The 23,227-nt window shown below is 44.4% G+C and overlaps 1 protein-coding gene and 2 long non-coding RNA genes across 5 annotated transcripts in view; 2 read left to right on the top strand and 1 right to left on the bottom strand.

The window, feature by feature from the left end:
* The window catches only part of LOC142311972 (alcohol dehydrogenase 1), a 490,686-nt gene that overhangs the window by 43,009 nt on the left and 424,450 nt on the right, over positions 1-23,227 (top strand). The window lies entirely within an intron of this gene.
* Positions 8,760-9,579, bottom strand: LOC142291959 (uncharacterized). 2 transcript variants are annotated; one of them, XR_012750560.1, is made up of 4 exons: positions 9,436-9,579; positions 9,284-9,357; positions 9,046-9,141; positions 8,760-8,961 (listed from the first exon to the last, which is right to left on the bottom strand). It is a non-coding gene; the product is annotated as an uncharacterized LOC142291959 (long non-coding RNA). The 2 variants fall into 2 exon arrangements; XR_012750559.1 differs by having other exon boundaries at positions 8,760-9,141.
* On the top strand, positions 20,031-20,651 carry LOC142291952 (uncharacterized). Its single transcript, XR_012750558.1, has 3 exons — positions 20,031-20,106; positions 20,249-20,344; positions 20,429-20,651. It is a non-coding gene; the product is annotated as an uncharacterized LOC142291952 (long non-coding RNA).

Genomic DNA, 23,227 nt, shown 5'->3' with positions numbered 1-23,227 from the left:
TTGAATAAATTGGACTTTTATGCACTGGTCATGGAGAGTGCCACCTTCCTTCTTCCTTTTAAAGGCTGTAATCAAAATAGGTTATGCCCTTTGTGTAGAGATTGGAGACTTGTAATGTCTGATATTGTCTGTGTATGTCCCCTTTGAAATCCAAAGTGCTGCGTAATATGTTGACGCCACATAAATAAAATTAATATTATAGGTACGTCCAAGGTCATAAAGGGGTTAACCCAACATATTCCTACCTCACCCACTGTGTGTAAAATAAACACATGATTGGGTAAAATGCCCACAGCATCCTTTTCTTAAATATTTACACACAAAACCTGGAGCGCTCATAACAATAGCCTCGTCACAACAATATAAACAAAGTGAATATTACATTGTGATTATTACGGTTAATATTTTATACCTTGTTTGGATTACAATTTAAGCAATTAATTTATCTATATACCTTTGATTACTTTGTGTTTTGTATTAGCTTTGTGGTATTCAGTAAGGCTATGTGTCCACGGTAGAATGTACCTGCGGATTTTTCTGCATGAAAATCCGCGACTTTCGCGGCAAATCCGCACCTTATTTTTGCCGCGGATTTGCTGCGGATTTACCGCGGATTACCGCGAATTTGCCGCGGATTTTGATGCGGATTTTTTTTTTTCTCCATTCTATACCCAAAATCCGCACCAAAATCCGCAACAATAATTGACATGCTGCAGATTTTTCCGATTCAAAATCCGCGGCAAATCCGCCGCGGAAAAATCCGCAGCATGGACACAGCATTTCCAAAATGCCATTGAAATGGCTTGGAAGTGCCGCTGCTGCAGATTTACGGAAAATCCGCGGCAAATCCGCGGCAAAATCCGCGGTAAATCTGCAGCGTGGGCACATAGCCTAATAGTGACACCGCAGCCTCTGTGTTGCTTTATTGAGGGCTGGTTTTAGCTAGTTCTTATCTTTGTTTGAATCGGTTCATCAGAATCCATGTTTTATGGTCTCTTTGTTGCAGAACTGATAAGCCTTTAGATATTGCACCAAGCCTCCCCTATTCTTCTGCACTTGTAATAAATACCTGTGACCTGTCATCAGAGACTACAGGTAAAATATATCTTTGTACCGTGTTAGCCAGTAGAGATAAAAAAAAGTTTGATACTAGACAACCTGTTCTTGTCTCTGATGCTATCAACCCCTTAATGACAGAGCCAATTTTGACCTTAATGACCAGGTCAAATTTTAGAAATCTGACCAGTGTCACTTCATGAGGTTATAGCTCTGGAATGCTTCAACGGATCCCAGTGATTCTGAGATTGTTTGAGATTGTTTTTTCAAGACATATTGTACTTACTGTTGGTGGGAAATTTAAGACAAGATTATTTGCATTTATTTGTAAAATAAAATCTTAAATTTGGCAAAAAGTTTGAACATTTTTATGCCCTTATACCACAGGGTTATGTCACAGAAATAGTTAACAAAGAACATTTACAACATCTACTTTATATCAGCGCTATTTTTGAAACATATTTTTTTATTACAAAGTTAAAATTTTAACCCTGCTATCACTAAATTCTCATTTTTCCTACAAGTTTTTCAAAAACTTTTTTTAGGGACCATATCACATTTGAAGTGACTTCGAGAGGCCTAGGTGACAGAAAATACCCAAAAGTGGCACCATTCTAAAAACTGCACCCCTCAAACTACTCAAAACTACATCCAACAAGTTTATTAACCATGCACAGGGATTAATGCAAAGGGGAATGAAAAAAATAAACGATATTTTACCTAAAAATGTTGCTTTAGCCCCAATTTATTCACTTTTACAAAGGATAGCATGAGAAAATGAACCCCAAAATTTGTTACCCAGTTTCTTCTGAGTGTGCTGATACCCCACATGTGATCCGAAACCTCTGTATGGACACACGGATGGGCTTGGAAGGGAAGGAGCAATATTTGAATTTTGGAACACAAATTTGGCGCCTAAACAGAAGAAACCCCTTACAAGTGACCCTATTTTGAAAACTAGATCACTTAGGAATTTTATTCAGGGGTATACTGAGCATTTTGAACCTACAGGTACTTCACAGGATTTAATAATATTAGGTCATCATATTGAAAATGTTCATCTGTTTCCCAAAAATGTTTCTATAGCTCACTTTTGTAAGAGCTTACACCAAAAAGTGGACTGCACAATGTATTATTCACTTTCTTATAAGTGCAGGCATACCCCACATGTGGTCAAAAAGTTCTGTTTGGACACACAGCAGGGCTCGGAACGGAAGAAGCAATATTTAAATTTTGGAACACAAATTTGTTTGCAATACATTGCGTGCACCATGTCACATTTGCAGAGCCCCTAAGGTACCTAAACAGCCGAAACCCCCCACAAATGACCCTATTTTGGAAACTAGGGGATTTTATTCAATGGCAGCTTTTTGAACCCCTAGGTACTTTACAGAATTTGATAACATTAGGTCGTCATATTTAACATTTTCATTTTTTTTCACAAAAATGTTGCTTTAGCCCCATATTTTTCACTTTTGCAAAAGGTAACACCAAAAAGTGAGTAGACCCCACAGTTTATTACCCACTTTATTATTATAGCCGAAATACTTCACATGTAGTCAAATATGTCTGTTTGGACAAATGGGAGGGATCAGAATGGGAAGAAGTAATATTGGAATTTTGCAACCCAAATTTGGCTCTATTCAGAATAGATTGTCATATTGCAGAGCCTATGTGGTTCAAGAACAACGGAAAAATCCCATAAATGTCTTTTTTATAAACTATGCCCTGTAATGTGTTTATCTAGGGAGGTAGTAAGTAGCTTGATACTACTATTTTATATGCAGTTGATGCAGCAGAAGTTTGAAATATTAAAACTGCATTTTTTTCAGTTTTATTAATCTTTTTTGTACATTCTGAGAAACGCACCTCAAATTTTATTGCACTAGTTCTTCAGTGTTCAGAAATACATCCAATATGACAACAATCTGAGTACTGGAGACACGCATGTGCCTATAAAAAAAATAATAAAAAAAAATGCATGGGCTCCCGACGTATTTAGATCGCCAGTCTGGTAAAGCCAGGCAGCTGGGGTCTGGGATTCTCTGCAGCCCGCAGCCACCCCTGGAAATGGCGTATTGTTTCTTAGCGCCATTTCCAGGCCCTTTACCCGGCTCGACCAGTGGCCCTGAGTAATAAAGGAGTTAATACCAGCTTTGTATTCTCAGATGGTACAAAGCCTGAAATTCATAGTGTCACACCAAATTAGAAATGACCACTATGAATTTCTAGTAAACAGTAAAAAAAAACACAACACAAAGATTTTTTTTTATTAGAAATAAAACAAAAAAAAACATTTAGACTCCATCTTTATTATAAAAAAAATCCTTAGTCTGACCAAATAATCCACAGAGACAGCAATGTCAGCTTTATCACTCTGTACAGACAAAGTCTATACAAAGAGAGCCTTGTCAGTTCTGCTGCATTGCTCTGTACAGAGCGAGAAGCAGGCTGACACTAAGGCGGGCTTTGCACGCTGCGACATCGGTAACAATGTGTTACCGATGCTGCAGCGATAGTCCCGCCCCCGTCGCACGTGCAATATCTAGTGAAACCTGCCGTAGCGATTATTATCGCTACGGCAGTTTCACACGCACATACCTGCCGTGCGACGTCCCTCTGGCCGGCGACCCGCCTCCTTCCTAAGGGGGCGGGTCGTGCGGCGTCACAGCGACGTCACACGGCAGGCGGCCAATTGAAGTGGAGGGGCGGAGATGAGCAGGATGTAAACATCCCGCCCACCTCCGTCCTTCTCATTGCAGCCGGCGGCAGGTAAGGTGAAGTTCCTCGCTCCTGCGGCTTCATACACAGCGATGTGTGCTGCCGCAGGAGCGAGGAACAACATCGCACCTGTCGCTGCACCGGCATTATGGAAATGTCGGAGGCTGCAGCGATGATACGATAACGACGCTTTTGCGCTCGTTCATCGTATCATCTAGGATTTACACACTACGACATCGCAAGTGACGCCGGATGTGCGGCACTTTCGATTTGACCCCACCGACATCGCACCTGCGATGTCGTAGTGTGCAAAGCCGCCCTTAGAGTATGACTCGTGCAGTCTCGCATTCGCATCACCCCACACGGCCTGACACTCTCTGGACAGGAGCACCTCAGTTGCATGGAGCTATATGCAACTGACCTGCTCCTGTCAGGAGATTATGCATCGTGATGCCAAACTCGCACAATGACAGTCAAAGTTCAGTTAAAAGGACCTTCGATGACATCATAGTCATGTGACCAGTCTGTACAACATTCCCACCAGACCAGTCACATGGCTATGACGTCATTGAAGGTCCTGTAAGTCAGTACTGGTTACTGGCGGCACAGCAATGATCGGACGCAGAAGCAGAAGCGGCCAGGAGACAGTTTTCAGGACGCATCGCGGGACCTGTAAGTATGATCAGAATGTTTTTTAATAATATGTTTGTTTCTTTTTACAGCCCCTGGACCCGATCTGTACCCGATCTGTAACATGAGCTTCCCAGGAAAGCTCGTGCTCGGGATCATGTACACAATCACTATGTGATCAGTACGATCCCCGACCTTTACATGTCGGGATCGCCCATCACTATTCTTAGGACATTGTCGCAGTTTATGGCACTAACTTCATTTCTTATACATTGGAAATTAACCTTCCTGAAATTCAGTGTCCTTTCTACCATACAACTTATTAAAGGATACATTAAAAAGTATTCATTTGTGATCACTATTACCCAAATGGCCCCCAACCCGTATATTTGATATGCAGTCTGGTCTATTGGTTAATATACCGTGTGCAGACAAGTTGTATTTTAGAGGGGGTTTTTTTATTATTGATCAACAAATATGTTCTCAATCAACCCAAAAAGTTTCTTGTTCAAAGGTGGTCGTTTTTCAGCCTTCCTTACCTTGACCATGTCCCTGAGTGTGGCACACTTTGTGCTTTTTGATACTCTAGTAATGTTGCAGCTCTGAAAAATGGCCAAACTGGTGGCCAATGGCATCTTGGCAGCTTCACACTTGATTTTCCTCAATTCATGGGCAGTTATTTTGCGCCTTTTTTGCCCAACATGCTTCTTGCGACCCAGTTGGCTATTTGCCATGAAATGCTTGATTGTTCGGTGATCACACTTCAAACGTTTTGCAATTTCAAGACAGCTGCATCCCTTTGCAAGACATCTCACAATTTTGGACTTTTCAGAGTCTGTCAAATCTCCCTTCTGATCCATTTTGCCAAAGGAAAGGAATTTTCCTAATAATTAGCACACCTTATATAGGGTGTTGATGTCATTACTAGAGATGAGCGAACCGGTCGCGGTTCGGTTCGAGCTTGGTTCACCGAACTGAGGTCGCGTTCAAGTTCGGTTCGGCAACCGGTTCGGCGAACCGCTCGAACCCCATAGGAAACAATGGGAGGCAATCAAAAACCCATAAAAACACCTAGAAAACACCCTCAAAGGTGTCCAAAAGGTGACAAACAACTCACAACACAACACAAACACATGGGAAAGTGACAAGAACAAATCCTCATGCGAAAACAAAACAGCGTTACGAGGAAAAAGAGGACGAGACACAGATATAGGCATGGCATGCCCTTCTAAAATCATGTAAAACACCGCAAGGTGACTCCAAGCGGAGTCTCCCTTTTATCCAAAAATTGGGCCACACAGACACCCCTTCAGTGGCAGCACTTGTGCCCCAGTTGAACACTTGACAGGTAGATTTGCATCAAGCACATTCAAAAATACTCCATCCTTAACCGTCCCCAGGATGACACCGGGGTAGGTAGCAAAGTCTTTGCTGAACCATGACTTGTTCATCTTGGCTCCTTTTTAAAAACACAGCAAGGGTTACTCCAAGCGGAGTCTCCCTTTTTTCCAAAAATTGGGCCAGACAGACAACCCTTCAGTTGCAGCACTTGTGACCCAGTTGTACACTTCAAAGGTAGATTTGCATCAAGCACATTCAAAAATACGCCATCCTTAACTGTCCCCAGGATGACACCGGGGTAGGTAGCAAAGTCTTTGCTGATCCCAGATCTGTTCATCTTGGATCATTTTTAGAAACACTGCAAGTAAGTTTTACTCCAAGCGGAGTCTCCCTTTTTTTCCAAAAATTGGGCCACAGACACCCCTTCAGTGGCAGCACTTGTGACCCAGTTGTACACTTCACAGGTAGATTTGCATCAAGCACATTCCAAATACACAAGCATTTACTCTCCCCAGGATGAGACAGGGGTAGTACATTCCTTGCGGATGCATGACTTGTTCATTTTGATGAACGTTAGTCTGTCCACATTGTCACTGGACAGACGCGTGCGCTTATCTGTCAGCACACACCCAGCAGCACTGAAGACACATTCAGAGACAACCCTGGCAGCTGGACACGATAAGATCTCCAAGGCGTAAGTGGAGAGCTCTGGCCATTTTTCAAGATTTTAAGCCCAAAATCAGCAAGGCTCCATTTGCAAAGTCATGGCATCGATGTTCATTTGGAGATACTCCTGTATCATCCTCTCCAGCCATTGACTATGTGTCAGACTTGTTGTCTCTGGTGGCCTTGCAAAGGATGGTCTAAAAAAATTATGAAACGATTCAATAAAATTGCTGTTACCAACACCAGATACGGTGCTGCTGGTACGGTTAAACTGTTGATGATGATGAGACCGTCCCATGTTTGTCAAGTTACAACTGGGAGATTCACTCCGTGCACCACGGTTGTTTGGTGGAAAAGCCAAGCTAAGATCGAGTAACAGCTTCTGCTGATACTCCTGCATACGTGCGTCCCTTTCTATGGCTGGTATTATGTCACAAAATTTGGACTTGTACCGGGGATCTAATAGTGTGGCAAGCCAGTAGTCATCATCACTTCTAATTTTGACAATCCGAGGGTCATGTTGTAGGTAGTGCAGCAAGAAGGCGCTCATGTGTCTTGCGCAGCCAGGCGGACCAACTTCATACTTTGTTTGTGGCATAGAGGTGCTAACCGTTCTTTCTTCCTCTGACATCTCCCCCAAACCTCTTTCAACTGAAAGTTGACCAAGGTCTCCCTCATCCACTGAGTCTTCCATGTCCATGGACAGTTCGTCCTCCATTTCTTCATGTTCTCCTGCACCTTCCTCAACATTTTGCCTGCTACCATGCGCCCTTGTTGATCCCTGTCCCCCATGGTCCCATGCCTGCCGCCTTGGTGATGATGAACGTCTGGACCTTGGTGATGTTGTTGTCCCTTGCGCATATGAATCTTCCTGTACTTCCTCCCCTTCCTGTTCTCCCACCCCATGACTCCAAATAGTGTTTAGCGTGTGCTCCAGCATGTAAATGACTGAAATTGTCATGCTGATAATGGCATTGTCAGCGCTAAACATATTCGTCGCCATGTCGAAACTGTGCAGAAGGGTGCATAGTGATCTGAGACCACTCCATGAGGGTGATCTGCCCCACCTCAGCATCTCGTTGGCCCAGGCTATACGTTATGACGTATTGCACCAGTGCTCGGCGGTGCTGCCACAGTCGCTGTAACATGTGGAGAGTCGAATTCCAGCGTGTCGGCACATCGCATTTCAGGCGATGAACTGGCATGCTGAAAGACTTCTGCAGCGATGCAAGTCAGTAAGCTGCGGCGGTTGAACGGCGGAAGTGAGCAGACAGTTTTCGTGCCCTGTTCAGAAGGCCATCTAGGCTGGGATAGTGTGTTAAAAATTGCTGGACAACAAGGTTCAACACGTGAGCCATACAAGGCACATGTGTCACCTTGCCCAGGCGAAGGGCCGCACTCAGGTTTGCAGCATTGTTGCACACGGCCTTACCAGGCTGCAGGTTGAGTGGAGACAACCATTTACCAAACTCAGTCTCCAGAGCTACCCACAACTCAGGCGCTGTGTGACTCTTATTTCCAAGACATTTCAAGATAAAGACCGCCTGATGCCGTTGCGCTCTGCTGCCAGCATAGTAATGAGGTGTGCGTGATTCCTTGTGCGCAGTTACAACGCGGGTGGCCTGACCAGGCAGGCTTGGGGCGGAGGTGGAGGACCCAGATGAGGTTGAGGAGGCAGAAGCAGTGGAGGAGCTTGGACAGACAGAGGATTGACGCACAAGTCGTGGGGACGGCAAGACTTGTACAGCAGACCCTTTACCATCTATCACCATAGTTACCCAGTGCCCAGTCAGCGACATGTAACGTCCCTGTCCATGCTTACTGGTCCAAGTATCGGTGGTGAAATGCACCCATTCACACACAGAGTTTCTCAAGGAAGTGGTGATGTTGTGTGCGACATGATGGTGTAGCGCAGGCACACCTTTCTTAGAGAAGTAGTGGCGACTGGGCATCTGGTACTGGGGCAGAGCGACGGACATAAGGTCTCTAAAATCCTTTGTAAATCGTATAGACCTGGCTCACTATATATATTCGGGTGCTCTGGAGAAACAATCAACTCAACTCCAAAATTATCCCCGGTACTCGAAGAAGAAAGAAAACAATGTCTGAGTATCTTTGATGTTTTTTATTGTGTAATAGTCTTATCTCAACGTTTCGGTCACACCTTGACCTTTATCAAGAGAATATATCAGACTATAAAGAAAACATAAAAACAAAATTAATACATAACACAAGAGATAATTACCAGGAGACACAGCTCCGGTCACTTATATACAATGTACAAAAAAGAACATGTAACACGCATTACAGTTGCAGGGTGAAAAAAGTACAAACATATGGGGTGATAGCATATATATACCCAGGGAGAAGATTAGGACATCATCCGAAGAAATTTGTGTGCAAACTGAAAGTTTATCATGCGTATGTATGAAGAGACGAACAAATGCACATACCTATGAGGCAGAGGAGTCAATATATGAACACTACTCGAAAAGGAGCGATACGAGTCACCACTCAAAAGGAGAGAATGATTGGTGCGTGTGAGCACTAGGTGAAAAAACAGGATAATCGTATTAAAAATCATGCAGTGAATCATGACATGTACACGACTATTGAGTGATTTGTGGGTACCTGTGACTAAACGATTGAAAGTCGGGGTCAGCCAGTCAAAGTCTTAAGGAAATCATGTAATGGTATATTACCAGGGTAGAAGATCACATGTCAAAGCTAGATATAAGTAAAAGAAGAGTGAAATGTAAAAGAAGAGAAAAGATTGTGGAAGGGGAGAGGGGAGGAGGGAGGGGAAGAGGGGGGGGAAAAAGTTCTCAGGGTAAGGAGAGATGTATAAGATATGTATAAGAAAAGGTACCTGTCCAATAGAGATAAAGAGTTTCAGTGGCTACCGTATAGGTACAGCGCCAATCTCATCCGGGAGGAGACAGCCTAATAGAGGAAGATGGAGTGAACATATCAGTAAGTGGAGAAACGTGTATGTAAGGATAATTATACTATGTTCACTACCTGTCAACCGGCGTGGGAAGGTGTACAAGATATAATATGTATCCGGAAACCAGTGAAACTGATCTGGAATTGGCACAAGTTATCCAGTGGGTAATGCAAGTCTCCTATACTTGCTTTAAAACATATAGCCCATAATGGCGCAGGTTAATATTCTATAAGAGAGAAAAAAAATCTCTTTGAATAAGCAGTTCCACAAAATATGCAGCATAAGGTGAGGTAAAACCTCCATAGGAAATGACTCGCGCTTACTCACAATCTATAAACCGCCGTGAGGAGGAATTGTATAGGAGTCCTTGTTAAAGGTGGTAGTGGGATAGCAGGAGTTATCCTGATTGCCAATATCAGTGTCCTATATTCGTTGCGGACTTATGACATAAGAAACAAAGGTTAATGCAATGGTATGCCAACAATTTCTCAACCATAAGCAAAAATGGGTGAATCAAATAACAGTACCTCTGAAATGAAACAGCCTGTGTGAAGACAATGCCCTGTGCAGTAGGTTATTCCCAGGGGGGTTGCTTGGAAATGGAACAGTCAAAAAGACCCATGAGGAGCAAAGGGAACCTATAGTTGTAGAGACATAGATTATGGGTGAGCGAAATGAGGAAGTCATGTTAGGGAAGCCCGATGTATGGGGTGATACAGACCTGTGTCCAGTGGAGAAAGTGTCTGGCTGCTGCGCTGGTCTGTGCACTAACGCTGTCTTAAATGCAGGGTTAAATGAGAAGATCAGCTGCAGGTGAAGCTGACTTCCTCCTTTGTTATGTCTTGCATAGGGACGGTAGTGGTGAGAATTGGTACTGCGGCGCTATATCACACTGTGGACTGCTGGACACTGTGTGTCGCTACATTATACGGTGAGGAGTGGTATACAGACCTCCGTGATGTGAGGGAGTAAGTGCCTTTCATGTGACCGCTAGGACAGAAGAGTGAACCAGTGGTGTGTAGAAATCACGTGGTGAAAGGAGCCTAAAAGGAAGAAAAACAGATTAGTAGGCATCTGACAGGGAAGAAAAAAAAAAAAAAAAAAAAACTTAAAATAGACAGGAGTACAAAGAATTAAAAAAACAACAACAAGTACCTTTTTAATTGCCATGGATCTAAATCTAAAATCACTTTCATATAATGATGTTATGTATTATATAGCTGTGAACATGTGGGTAGATAACACACAAAAACATACGAAACATAAAAATAGAGAGGTTTCTATGGACAGGAATCAAAGAGGACCACAACCAGATCCTGAATGTATTAAGTGTATCACAGATGAACCTCATATTCTCGGTTCAACCCACGGGGTTCCAGAGTACCCAGTGTGAAAATCCAGAATGCTTCTCTTTCTTTGAGTCTGCGGACCCTATCACCGCCCCTGCGCATTAATGGAACATGCTCAATGACCTGGAATCTCAGTTGGGCTACTGTGTGATGGAAAGTGTCAAAGTGATGGGGGATGGGTAGTAAAAGCTGCTTACATCTAATGGTTGATTTGTGTTTACTTATGCGGTCTCGGATATGTTGGGTAGTCTCCCCAACATATCCGAGACCGCAAGGACACTTGATCAAGTACACCACATAAGAAGACTCACAAGTATGGTACCCTCTAATAGTAAAGTTTTTGCCAGTATGAGGATGTGTGAATTTATTGCCCTTGGTAAGATTATTACATTGAAGACAGTGTAGACATGGAAAATTACCAGTTTTGGGTGGTCCCAAGAAGGTCTGTCGTGGTGAAATGGACGACCCTATGTCGGCTCTAATCAGACTATCCCTCAAGTTCCTCGCTCGTTTGTGACAAAAAATCGGGAGCTTCCTGAACTCCTTGATGGAAGGGTAAGCCTTCTGTAACAATGGCCAATGTCTTGTAATGATCTCCTTAAAAAGTGGCGCAAAAGGGTGATATGTCTGGACACAATGGATTCGTGGGGTATTGGCACCATCATCGCGGGCACGGGTTGTACGGTTAAAGGCCACAGAGGAAGGGTAGCCTCGTGAGAGGAATTTCTCTCCCATCTCACGAAACCTAGATGATTGTGTCTGAGGGTCAGAAACGATCCTTTCCACTCTCTTATGCTGTGAAATGGGTAGTGATTTTTTGATGTGTGGAGGGTGGCAGCTTGAATACAGCAAGAGGCTGTTTTTGTCAGTGGGTTTGACGTATAGATCGGTTGTAATGGTCCCTTCAGAGGATAAGATGACGAGGGTGTCCAGAAAGTTGATTTGGAAGGGATCGCTGTGTACCGTGAAGGTAAGTCCCGGACGGGCGGAAGAGATATATTGATGAAAGGTGTCTAGGGATAGAGGATCACCTTGCCAAATTACGAAAATGTCATCAATATATCTCCTCCATCCAATGGCATGTTGTTTCCAAAGTGAGTGATTGTACACAAATGTATCCTCGAAATGCGCCATGTAGATATTTGCGTACGGGGGCGCTACGTTAGAACCCATTGCTGTACCACGTTGCTGCATATAAAACTGATCCTCGAAGAGGAAGAAGTTATTACCCAATACTAGTTGCAGAAGGTCAAGACAAAATGAGTGTTGTAGAGGGGACAATGACCCATAAAGTTCCAAAAACCAGTTGACGGCTTGGATGCCATCACTGTGTGCTATGCTTGTGTAGAGACTATCCACATCAAATGTTACCAGAAGACAGTTGGGGGGCAGAGAAGTGAAGGATCTGATGTGAGAAAGAAAATCGGACGTGTCCTTCAGGTATGACGGTATCACAGGAATTAGTGGTGTGAGAATTTTATCCAAGGAAATGGCCAATGGTGAAAGAATCGATTCGGTGGAGGCTACAATGGGTCGTCCGGGAGGTTGCTGTAAATTCTTGTGGATCTTAGGTAGAACATAGAAGACGGGTGTTACGGGGTTAGATTTGATAAGATACTCAGCCAGTCTCTTATCAATCGTACCTTGTGAGAAGTGGTAATCCACAATGTCCCTGATCCGATCACGTATTTGAGAAGTAGGGTCTCTAGGAACGGGCAAATAGGTAGAGCTGTCACGTAATTGCCTGTAAATCTCGGAAAGATAATATGTTTTGTCAAGAATGACAATAGAACCCCCTTTGTCGGCTGGTTTAATTACTATACTTTTATTATCTTTGAGTCCCCTGATGGCTTTGTCTTCCTCAGGAGTATTGTTATGTCTGATCTTATACTGACCCTTATCAATATCCTTCAAAATGCTATTCATGTCATTGGAGACCAGAGAAATATAGGTCTCAACGGGATGATATGATCTGGGGGGATGAAAGGTACTAGTGAGACTGAGTTTAAGATCCCTGAGACTGAATGTGCCAGAACCTTGACTTACATCCTCAGGGGTTGTGTCTCCCTCTGAGGAGGCAAAATGGGCTTTAAGACGAAGATTCCTGAAAAAGCGTCTCATCTCCTGATCTAACTGAAAGGGATTGAACTTAGGGGTAGGACAAAACGAGAGACCTCTTTGCAACACCTGTGACTCAATGGGTGAAAGATTATATGATGAGATGTTAAACACCAAGTTATCATCAATGTTATCATTTGCAATGGTCATACCTGAGATCGAGTCTGCATGCGAGGGAAGTGACCTGGTCTTCCTCTGGCTCCTCCTCGTTTTTCTCCTGGGGTGTGTCTGGCCTCTAAAAAACGATTGGATGACGTGGGATAGGAGTCACTGTCAGAACCAGAGGAGGCCGAGAATCTGTAAAAATTGGAGCGGCGGGGAGGATTAATGTCCTGTGAACGCCACCTGTAGACACGATCTTTGAGGTAATCCTCTTGGTCCCTGATGAACTTAGTTCGTTTGCGTTCTTGTAAGTTCTTCTGGAAGGCGTCAATAGACTCCTTAGTTTTCTGTCTCAGTCTGTCCCACTCGGCACTTGGTAAGGTGATAGAAAATTGATCTTCAATGGATTTAATTTTGGGTTCCAACTCACTTATCTCTTTCTGGAGAAATTCAATGGTCAATATGATTACGTCCATCGAACATTTGTTTAAGATACTTTCATACTTGGTACAATACTCGGAGTTATCCGAAAATAAGGTGGGACGGAGGGGTACTCTGAGGCCTCTCGGGATTCTTTGTACTTTGTGGTACTCCGCTAATGTAGCGCAATGTAAATCCAGGGCTGTGTATCTCTTTAATTCCTTTTCATAGTCTCGAGTACGAATCTCTTCAGTAGGAACTGATAAAAACGTGCGTGGTGTGGTGACTCTGGAAAGAATATTGGTCACCTCTTCATTAGCATATGAAAAAGTATTGAAAGACATTGATGTGAAAAAACGCGGATTATAGGAGACCAGGAAAAAATAAAGTCCAATAAATCGTATAGACCTGGCTCACTATATATATTCGGGTGCTCTGGAGAAACAATCAACTCAACTCCAAAATTATCCCCGGCACTCCAAGAAGAAAGAAAACAATGTCTGGGTATCTTTGATGTTTTTTATTGTGTAATAGTCTTATCTCAACGTTTCGGTCACACCTTGACCTTTATCAAGAGAATATATCAGACTATAAAGAAAACATAAAAACAAAATTAATACATAACACAAGAGATAATTACCAGGAGACACAGCTCCGGTCACTTATATACAATGTACAAAAAAGAACATGTAACACGCATTACAGTTGCAGGGTGAAAAAAGTACAAACATATGGGGTGATAGCATATATATACCCAGGGAGAAGATTAGGACATCATCCGAAGAAATTTGTGTGCAAACTGAAAGTTTATCATGCGTATGTATGAAGAGACGAACAAATGCACATACCTATGAGGCAGAGGAGTCAATATATGAACACTACTCGAAAAGGAGCGATACGAGTCACCACTCAAAAGGAGAGAATGATTGGTGCGTGTGAGCACTAGGTGAAAAAACAGGATAATCGTATTAAAAATCATGCAGTGAATCATGACATGTACACGACTATTGAGTGATTTGTGGGTACCTGTGACTAAACGATTGAAAGTCGGGGTCAGCCAGTCAAAGTTTTAAGGAAATCATGTAATGGTATATTACCAGGGTAGAAGATCACATGTCAAAGCTAGATATAAGTAAAAGAAGAGTGAAATGTAAAAGAAGAGAAAAGATTGTGGAAGGGGAGAGGGGAGGAGGGAGGGGAAGAGGGGGGGAAAAAGTTCTCAGGGTAAGGAGAGATGTATAAGATATGTATAAGAAAAGGTACCTGTCCAATAGAGATAAAGAGTTTCAGTGGCTACCGTATAGGTACAGCGCCAATCTGATCCGGGAGGAGACAGCCTAATAGAGGAAGATGGAGTGAACATATCAGTAAGTGGAGAAACGTGTATGTAAGGATAATTATACTATGTTCACTACCTGTCAACCGGCGTGGGAAGGTGTACAAGATATAATATGTATCCGGAAACCAGTGAAACTGATCTGGAATTGGCACAAGTTATCCAGTGGGTAATGCAAGTCTCCTATACTTGCTTTAAAACATATAGCCCATAATGGCGCAGGTTAATATTCTATAAGAGAGAAAAAAAATCTCTTTGAATAAGCAGTTCCACAAAATATGCAGCATAAGGTGAGGTAAAACCTCCATAGGAAATGACTCGCGCTTACTCACAATCTAAAAACCGCCGTGAGGAGGAATTGTATAGGAGTCCTTGTTAAAGGTGGTAGTGGGATAGCAGGAGTTATCCTGATTGCCAATATCAGTGTCCTATATTCGTTGCGGACTTATGACATAAGAAACAAAGGTTAATGCAATGGTATGCCAACAATTTCTCAACCATAAGCAAAAATGGGTGAATCAAATAACAGTACCTCTGAAATGAAACAGCCTGTGTGAAGACAATGCCCTGTGCAGTAGGTTATTCCCAGGGGGGTTGCTTGGAAATGGAACGGTCAAAAAGACCCATGAGGAGCAAAGGGAACCTATAGTTGTAGAGACATAGATTATGGGTGAGCGAAATGAGGAAGTCATGTTAGGGAAGCCCGATGTATGGGGTGATATAGACCTGTGTCCAGTGGAGAAAGTGGCTGGCTGCTGCGCTGGTCTGTGCACTAACGCTGTCTTAAATGCAGGCTTAAATGAGAAGATCAGCTGCAGGTGAAGCTGACTTCCTCCTTTGTTATGTCTTGCATAGGGACGGTAGTGGTGAGAATTGGTACTGCGGCGCTATATCACACTGTGGACTGCTGGACACTGTGTGTCGCTACATTATACGGTGAGGAGTGGTATACAGACCTCCGTGATGTGAGGGAGTAAGTGCCTTTCATGTGACCGCTAGGACAGAAGAGTGAACCAGTGGTGTGTAGAAATCACGTGGTGAAAGGAGCCTAAAAGGAAGAAAAACAGATTAGTAGGCATCTGACAGGGAAGAAAAAAAAAAAAAACTTAAAATAGACAGGATCACATCAAAACATCAAAACATCAAAGATACCCAGACATTGTTTTCTTTCTTCTTGGAGTGCTGGGGATAATTTTGGAGTTGAGTTGATTGTTTCTCCAGAGCACCCGAATATATATAGTGAGCCAGGTCTATACGATTTATTGGACTTTATTTTTTCCTGGGCTCCTATAATCCGCGTTTTTTCACATCAATGTCTTTCAATACTTTTTCATATGCTAATGAAGAGGTGACCAATATTCTTTCCAGAGTCACCACACCACGCACGTTTTTATCAGTTCCTACTGAAGAGATTCGTACTCGAGACTATGAAAAGGAATTAAAGAGATACACAGCCCTGGATTTACATTGCGCTACATTAGCGGAGTACCACAAAGTACAAAGAATCCCGAGAGGCCTCAGAGTACCCCTCCGTCCCACCTTATTTTCGGATAACTCCGAGTATTGTACCAAGTATGAAAGTATCTTAAACAAATGTTCGATGGACGTAATCATATTGACCATTGAATTTCTCCAGAAAGAGATAAGTGAGTTGGAACCCAAAATTAAATCCATTGAAGATCAATTTTCTAACACCTTACCAAGTGCCGAGTGGGACAGACTGAGACAGAAAACTAAGGAGTCTATTGACGCCTTCCAGAAGAACTTACAAGAACGCAAACGAACTAAGTTCATCAGGGACCAAGAGGATTACCTCAAAGATCGTGTCTACAGGTGGCGTTCACAGGACATTAATCCTCCCCGCCGCTCCAATTTTTACAGATTCTCGGCCTCCTCTGGTTCTGACAGTGACTCCTATCCCACGTCATCCAATCGTTTTTTAGAGGCCAGACACACCCCAGGAGAAAAACGAGGAGGAGCCAGAGGAAGACCAGGTCACTTCCCTCGCATGCAGACTCGATCTCAGGTATGACCATTGCAAATGATAACATTGGTGATAACTTGGTGTTTAACATCTCATCATATAATCTTTCACCCATTGAGTCACAGGTGTTGCAAAGAGGTCTCTCGTTTTGTCCTACCCCTAAGTTCAATCCCTTTCAGTTAGATCAGGAGATGAGACGCTTTTTCAGGAATCTTCGTCTTAAAGCCCATTTTGCCTCCTCAGAGGGAGACACAACCCCTGAGGATGTAAGTCAAGGTTCTGGCACATTCAGTCTCAGGGATCTTAAACTCAGTCTCACTAGTACCTTTCATCCCCCCAGATCATATCATCCCGTTGAGACCTATATTTCTCTGGTCTCCAATGACATGAATAGCATTTTGAAGGATATTGATAAGGGTCAGTATAAGATCAGACATAACAATACTCCTGAGGAAGACAAAGCCATCAGGGGACTCAAAGATAATAAAAGTATAGTAATTAAACCAGCCGACAAAGGGGGTTCTATTGTCATTCTTGACAAAACATATTATCTTTCCGAGATTTACAGGCAATTACGTGACAGCTCTACCTATTTGCCCGTTCCTAGAGACCCTACTTCTCAAATACGTGATCGGATCAGGGACATTGTGGATTACCACTTCTCACAAGGTACGATTGATAAGAGACTGGCTGAGTATCTTATCAAATCTAACCCCGTAACACCCGTCTTCTATGTTCTACCTAAGATCCACAAGAATTTACAGCAACCTCCCGGACGACCCATTGTAGCCTCCACCGAATCGATTCTTTCACCATTGGCCATTTCCTTGGATAAAATTCTCACACCACTAATTCCTGTGATACCGTCATACCTGAAGGACACGTCCGATTTTCTTTCTCACATCAGATCCTTCACTTCTCTGCCCCCCAACTGTCTTCTGGTAACATTTGATGTGGATAGTCTCTACACAAGCATAGCACACAGTGATGGCATCCAAGCCGTCAACTGGTTTTTGGAACTTTATGCGTCATTGTCCCCTCTACAACACTCATTTTGTCTTGACCTTCTGCAACTAGTATTGGGTAATAACTTCTTCCTCTTCGAGGATCAGTTTTATATGCAGCAACGTGGTACAGCAATGGGTTCTAACGTAGCGCCCCCGTACGCAAATATCTACATGGCGCATTTCGAGAATACATTTGTGTACAATCACTCACTTTGGAAACAACATGCCATTGGATGGAGGAGATATATTGATGACATTTTCGTAATTTGGCAAGGTGATCCTCTATCCCTAGACACCTTTCATCAATATATCTCTTCCGCCCGTCCGGGACTTACCTTCACGGTACACAGCGATCCCTTCCAAATCAACTTTCTGGACACCCTCGTCATCTTATCCTCTGAAGGGACCATTACAACCGATCTATACGTCAAACCCACTGACAAAAACAGCCTCTTGCTGTATTCAAGCTGCCACCCTCCACACATCAAAAAATCACTACCCATTTCACAGCATAAGAGAGTGGAAAGGATCGTTTCTGACCCTCAGACACAATCATCTAGGTTTCGTGAGATGGGAGAGAAATTCCTCTCACGAGGCTACCCTTCCTCTGTGGCCTTTAACCGCACAACCCGTGCCCGTGATGATGGTGCCAATACCCCACGAATCCATTGTGTCCAGACATATCACCCTTTTGCGCCACTTTTTAAGGAGATCATTACAAGACATTGGCCATTGTTACAGAAGGCTTACCCTTCCATCAAGGAGTTCGGGAAGCTCCCGATTTTTTGTCACAAACGAGCGAGGAACTTGAGGGATAGTCTGATTAGAGCCGACATAGGGTCGTCCATTTCACCACGACAGACCTTCTTGGGACCACCCAAAACTGGTAATTTTCCATGTCTACACTGTCTTCAATGTAATAATCTTACCAAGGGCAATAAATTCACACATCCTCATACTGGCAAAAACTTTACTATTAGAGGGTACCATACTTGTGAGTCTTCTTATGTGCTGTACTTGATCAAGTGTCCTTGCGGTCTCGGATATGTTGGGGAGACTACCCAACATATCCGAGACCGCATAAGTAAACACAAATCAACCATTAGATGTAAGCAGCTTTTACTACCCATCCCCCATCACTTTGACACTTTCCATCACACAGTAGTCCAACTGAGATTCCAGGTCATTGAGCATGTTCCATTAATGCGCAGGGGCGGTGATAGGGTCCGCAGACTCAAAGCAAGAGAAGCATTCTGGATTTTCACACTGGGTACTCTGGAACCCCGTGGGTTGAACCGAGAATATGAGGTTCATCTGTGATACACTTAATACATTCAGGATCTGGTTGTGGTCCTCTGTGATTCCTGTCCATAGAAACCTCTCTATTTTTATGTTTCGTATGTTTTTGTGTGTTATCTACCCACATGTTCACAGCTATATAATACATAACATCATTATATGAAAGTGATTTTAGATTTAGATCCATGGCAATTAAAAAGGTACTTGTTGTTGTTTTTTTAATTCTTTGTACTCCTGTCTATTTTAAGTTTTGTTTTTTTTTTTGTTTTTTTTTTTTCCCTGTCAGATGCCTACTAATCTGTTTTTCTTCCTTTTAGGCTCCTTTCACCACGTGATTTCTACACACCACTGGTTCACTCTTCTGTCCTAGCGGTCACATGAAAGGCACTTACTCCCTCACATCACGGAGGTCTGTATACCACTCCTCACCGTATAATGTAGCGACACACAGTGTCCAGCAGTCCACAGTGTGATATAGCGCCGCAGTACCAATTCTCACCACTACCGTCCCTATGCAAGACATAACAAAGGAGGAAGTCAGCTTCACCTGCAGCTGATCTTCTCATTTAACCCTGCATTTAAGACAGCGTTAGTGCACAGACCAGCGCAGCAGCCAGCCACTTTCTCCACTGGACACAGGTCTGTATCACCCCATACATCGGGCTTCCCTAACATGACTTCCTCATTTCGCTCACCCATAATCTATGTCTCTACAACTATAGGTTCCCTTTGCTCCTCATGGGTCTTTTTGACCGTTCCATTTCCAAGCAACCCCCCTGGGAATAACCTACTGCACAGGGCATTGTCTTCACACAGGCTGTTTCATTTCAGAGGTACTGTTATTTGATTCACCCATTTTTGCTTATGGTTGAGAAATTGTTGGCATACCATTGCATTAACCTTTGTTTCTTATGTCATAAGTCCGCAACGAATATAGGACACTGATATTGGCACCTTCCCACGCCGGTTGACAGGTAGTGAACATAGTATAATTAATTATCCTTACATACACGTTTCTCCACTTACTGATATGTTCACTCCATCTTCCTCTATTAGGCTGTCTCCTCCCGGATGAGATTGGCGCTGTACCTATACGGTAGCCACTGAAACTCTTTATCTCTATTGGACAGGTACCTTTTCTTATACATATCTTATACATCTCTCCTTACCCTGAGAACTTTTTTCCCCCCCTCTTCCCCTCCCTCCTCCCCTCTCCCCTTCCACAATCTTTTCTCTTCTTTTACATTTCACTCTTCTTTTACTTATATCTAGCTTTGACATGTGATCTTCTACCCTGGTAATATACCATTACATGATTTCCTTAAGACTTTGACTGGCTGACCCCGACTTTCAATCGTTTAGTCACAGGTACCCACAAATCACTCAATACTCGTGTACATGTCATGATTCACTGCATGATTTTTAATACGATTATCCTGTTTTTTCACCTAGTGCTCACACGCACCAATCATTCTCTCCTTTTGAGTGGTGACTCGTATCGCTCCTTTTCGAGTAGTGTTCATATATTGACTCCTCTGCCTCATAGGTATGTGCATTTGTTCGTCTCTTCATACATACGCATGATAAACTTTCAGTTTGCACACAAATTTCTTCGGATGATGTCCTAATCTTCTCCCTGGGTATATATATGCTATCACCCCATATGTTTGTACTTTTTTCACCCTGCAACTGTAATGCGTGTTACATGTTCTTTTTTGTACATTGTATATAAGTGACCGGAGCTGTGTCTCCTGGTAATTATCTCTTGTGTTATGTATTAATTTTGTTTTTATGTTTTCTTTATAGTCTGATATATTCTCTTGATAAAGGTCAAGGTGTGACCGAAACGTTGAGATAAGACTATTACACAATAAAAAACATCAAAGATACCCAGACATTGTTTTCTTTCTTCTTGGAGTGCCGGGGACAATTTTGGAGTTGAGTCTAAAATCCTTTGTGTCCACCAGGTGGAAAGGCAGCATTTCGGTAGCCAAGAGCTTACAGAGGGATAAAGTCAACCTCTTAGCTTTGTCATGGGTCGCAGGAAATGGCCTTTTGTGCTCTTCAGATCGCTGCAGAAATTTCTGCAGGGCTAGTACGCAACGTGCACACATAGCCTTACAGTTTCCTCTAAGTTTTTCATTTGTACAATGAGCACCATGATAACTGGTCCCTCATTAACCCCTCCCAGTAATCCACCAGCCCAATCAGCGATGTATTGAGCGCAAGCTCCAAGACAACTGACTGTTTGACGATCCCTGTCTTTGAGACAGATTGCCCTATCTGTTCAACTAATAATGGAGTCCCCTACTACCAGCACCAATCTGGCCTGCGATGTGCTCCTATTTCCCCCATTACTGGAGCAGACACTCCAACGGCTTACAGGGTGTCTTGGTGCACTCGCCTCATCTACCAGCTTAGAAAGCCTGTTGGGGTGTGCCAGATCATGACTAGCCTCCCTGGCACTCTTTCCTCTATACTGCCTTCTAACTGTCACCCAGCTAGCTACCTCACTGTCCTGCAGCTCCATACTGTCACGCTCCCCGGTCCCTGTGCCCCGCTCTCAGGTCCCCGTGCCCCGCTCTCTTGTCCCCGTGGCCCGCTCTCCGGTTCCCGGCGGCGTCCCCTGCTCACCACCCCGGTCCCGGCCTCCTCTTCCTCGCTTGCACCCTCCATGTGTCCTGCTCCCCGCTCCCGGCGCCCCTCTGCGACGTGGCACACTCAGCCGGGCACTCCTGCTTCCTCTGCACCGCTCCCTGGACTGACTTCTGGCACACGGGCCTCGCGCATGCGCATTAGGGCGCGCGCGCGGTCATTGACCCTCTCTTAAAGGGCCAGCACCTAGAAACAGGAAATTGCATAGACAGGTACAGGGTATATTAGGATTCTCTTTCCTGGTGGGTGGGGCCTGTTCTACGTGTTTAGTAAGCTAGGAGTTCAGGTCCCCGTATTACTGTGTCCTGTATTAACCCCTGTCTGTCTCGCAGAGCCTGTCCTGCCACGCCAGCCGGTCCTGACCACGTCCGTTCCAGTGCTACTGACGGTGACTTCGGCGGAAGTGCCACCACCTCTGCAGCTCTGCCAGTCTCCAGTCCCTGGCTCCGTTTGGTGACCCGTTACCTCGCTCAGCAGGTTCCGGATTCCTCCTGACCCTACAACCCGGCCTCGGACCCTGAGCCTCGTCACCCGGACTACCGTCTAGAACTCCGTGTTCTCAGCGACATCTACCTTCCAGCTCTCCTACGGACTGTCTTGCTACCAATAGTGCTTCGGCTGCCGTGCATCAAGACCCTCTGGCGGGGTGACCGGCCTGGCTGCCTCACCAAGGGAACCCGGTGTACGGTCCAGTGTTTCCACCACCCGGACGTAACAGCTAGAACAGGCCATGGACCCCCCGAAGCACTAACAGCCCAGCTGGGGAACTTGCAGCAGGAACTCGGATGACAGCGCGAGACCCAGTCCCGCATGCTGGCCTTAATGTCCTCGGTGGATACCCGCCTGAACACGCTGCAAGCAACTGCCACGTCCTTGGCATCTCAGGCTTCTACACCACAGTCCACGGCCGCAGTTCCCGTGGCAGCTTCCTCGGAAGCTTCTAAACTCCGCTTGGCCTCTCCATCCCGATATGCCGGAGATCCTAAGACCTGCAGAGGATTCTTGAATCAGTGCTCCCTCCACTTTAAGCTGCTTCCGCACCTGTTTGCCTCCGACCAAGCCAAGGTGGCGTTTGTGATGTCCCATCCGGAGGGAGAAGCACTGGCCTGGATGAACCCTTTATGGGAGAAGGAGGATCCGGTAACCACCAACATCCAGGAATTCCTGCAGGCTTTTCGTATTACCTTTGACGAGCCCGGACGCGCCTCCGTGTCCGCCTCATCGCTCCTCAGGCTACGTCAGGGGACTTTGATGGTGGGCCAATATGCTATCCGCTTCCGCACCTTGGCCTCAGAATTAGGGTGGAACAATGAGGCCCTAACCGCCGCCTTCTGGGAGGGACTCTCGGGCCGTATTAAGGATGAGGTGGCTGGTCGTGACGTGCCTTCCACCCTGGATGCCCTGATCGCTCTAGCGACCCGAGTGGATCTTCGCTTTCAGGAACGATCCAAAGAGGTGTCCTGCGAAAGGCATCCGATAAGGCACTCCTCCCCACCACTGAAGTCCATCGCTCCCCAGTCGGCGTCATCTGGCGCTTCTACCTACGAGCCCATGCAGATTGACCGCCTGAGGCAGTCTGAGCAACGCAGAGCAGAA

Source organism: Anomaloglossus baeobatrachus, chromosome 1, assembly GCF_048569485.1.
Source record: "Anomaloglossus baeobatrachus isolate aAnoBae1 chromosome 1, aAnoBae1.hap1, whole genome shotgun sequence".
NCBI classification, from domain to species: domain Eukaryota; kingdom Metazoa; phylum Chordata; class Amphibia; order Anura; family Aromobatidae; genus Anomaloglossus; species Anomaloglossus baeobatrachus.
The sequence above is the reverse complement of the archived record's forward strand: the minus strand, read 5'-3'. Positions and strand labels throughout refer to the sequence as shown.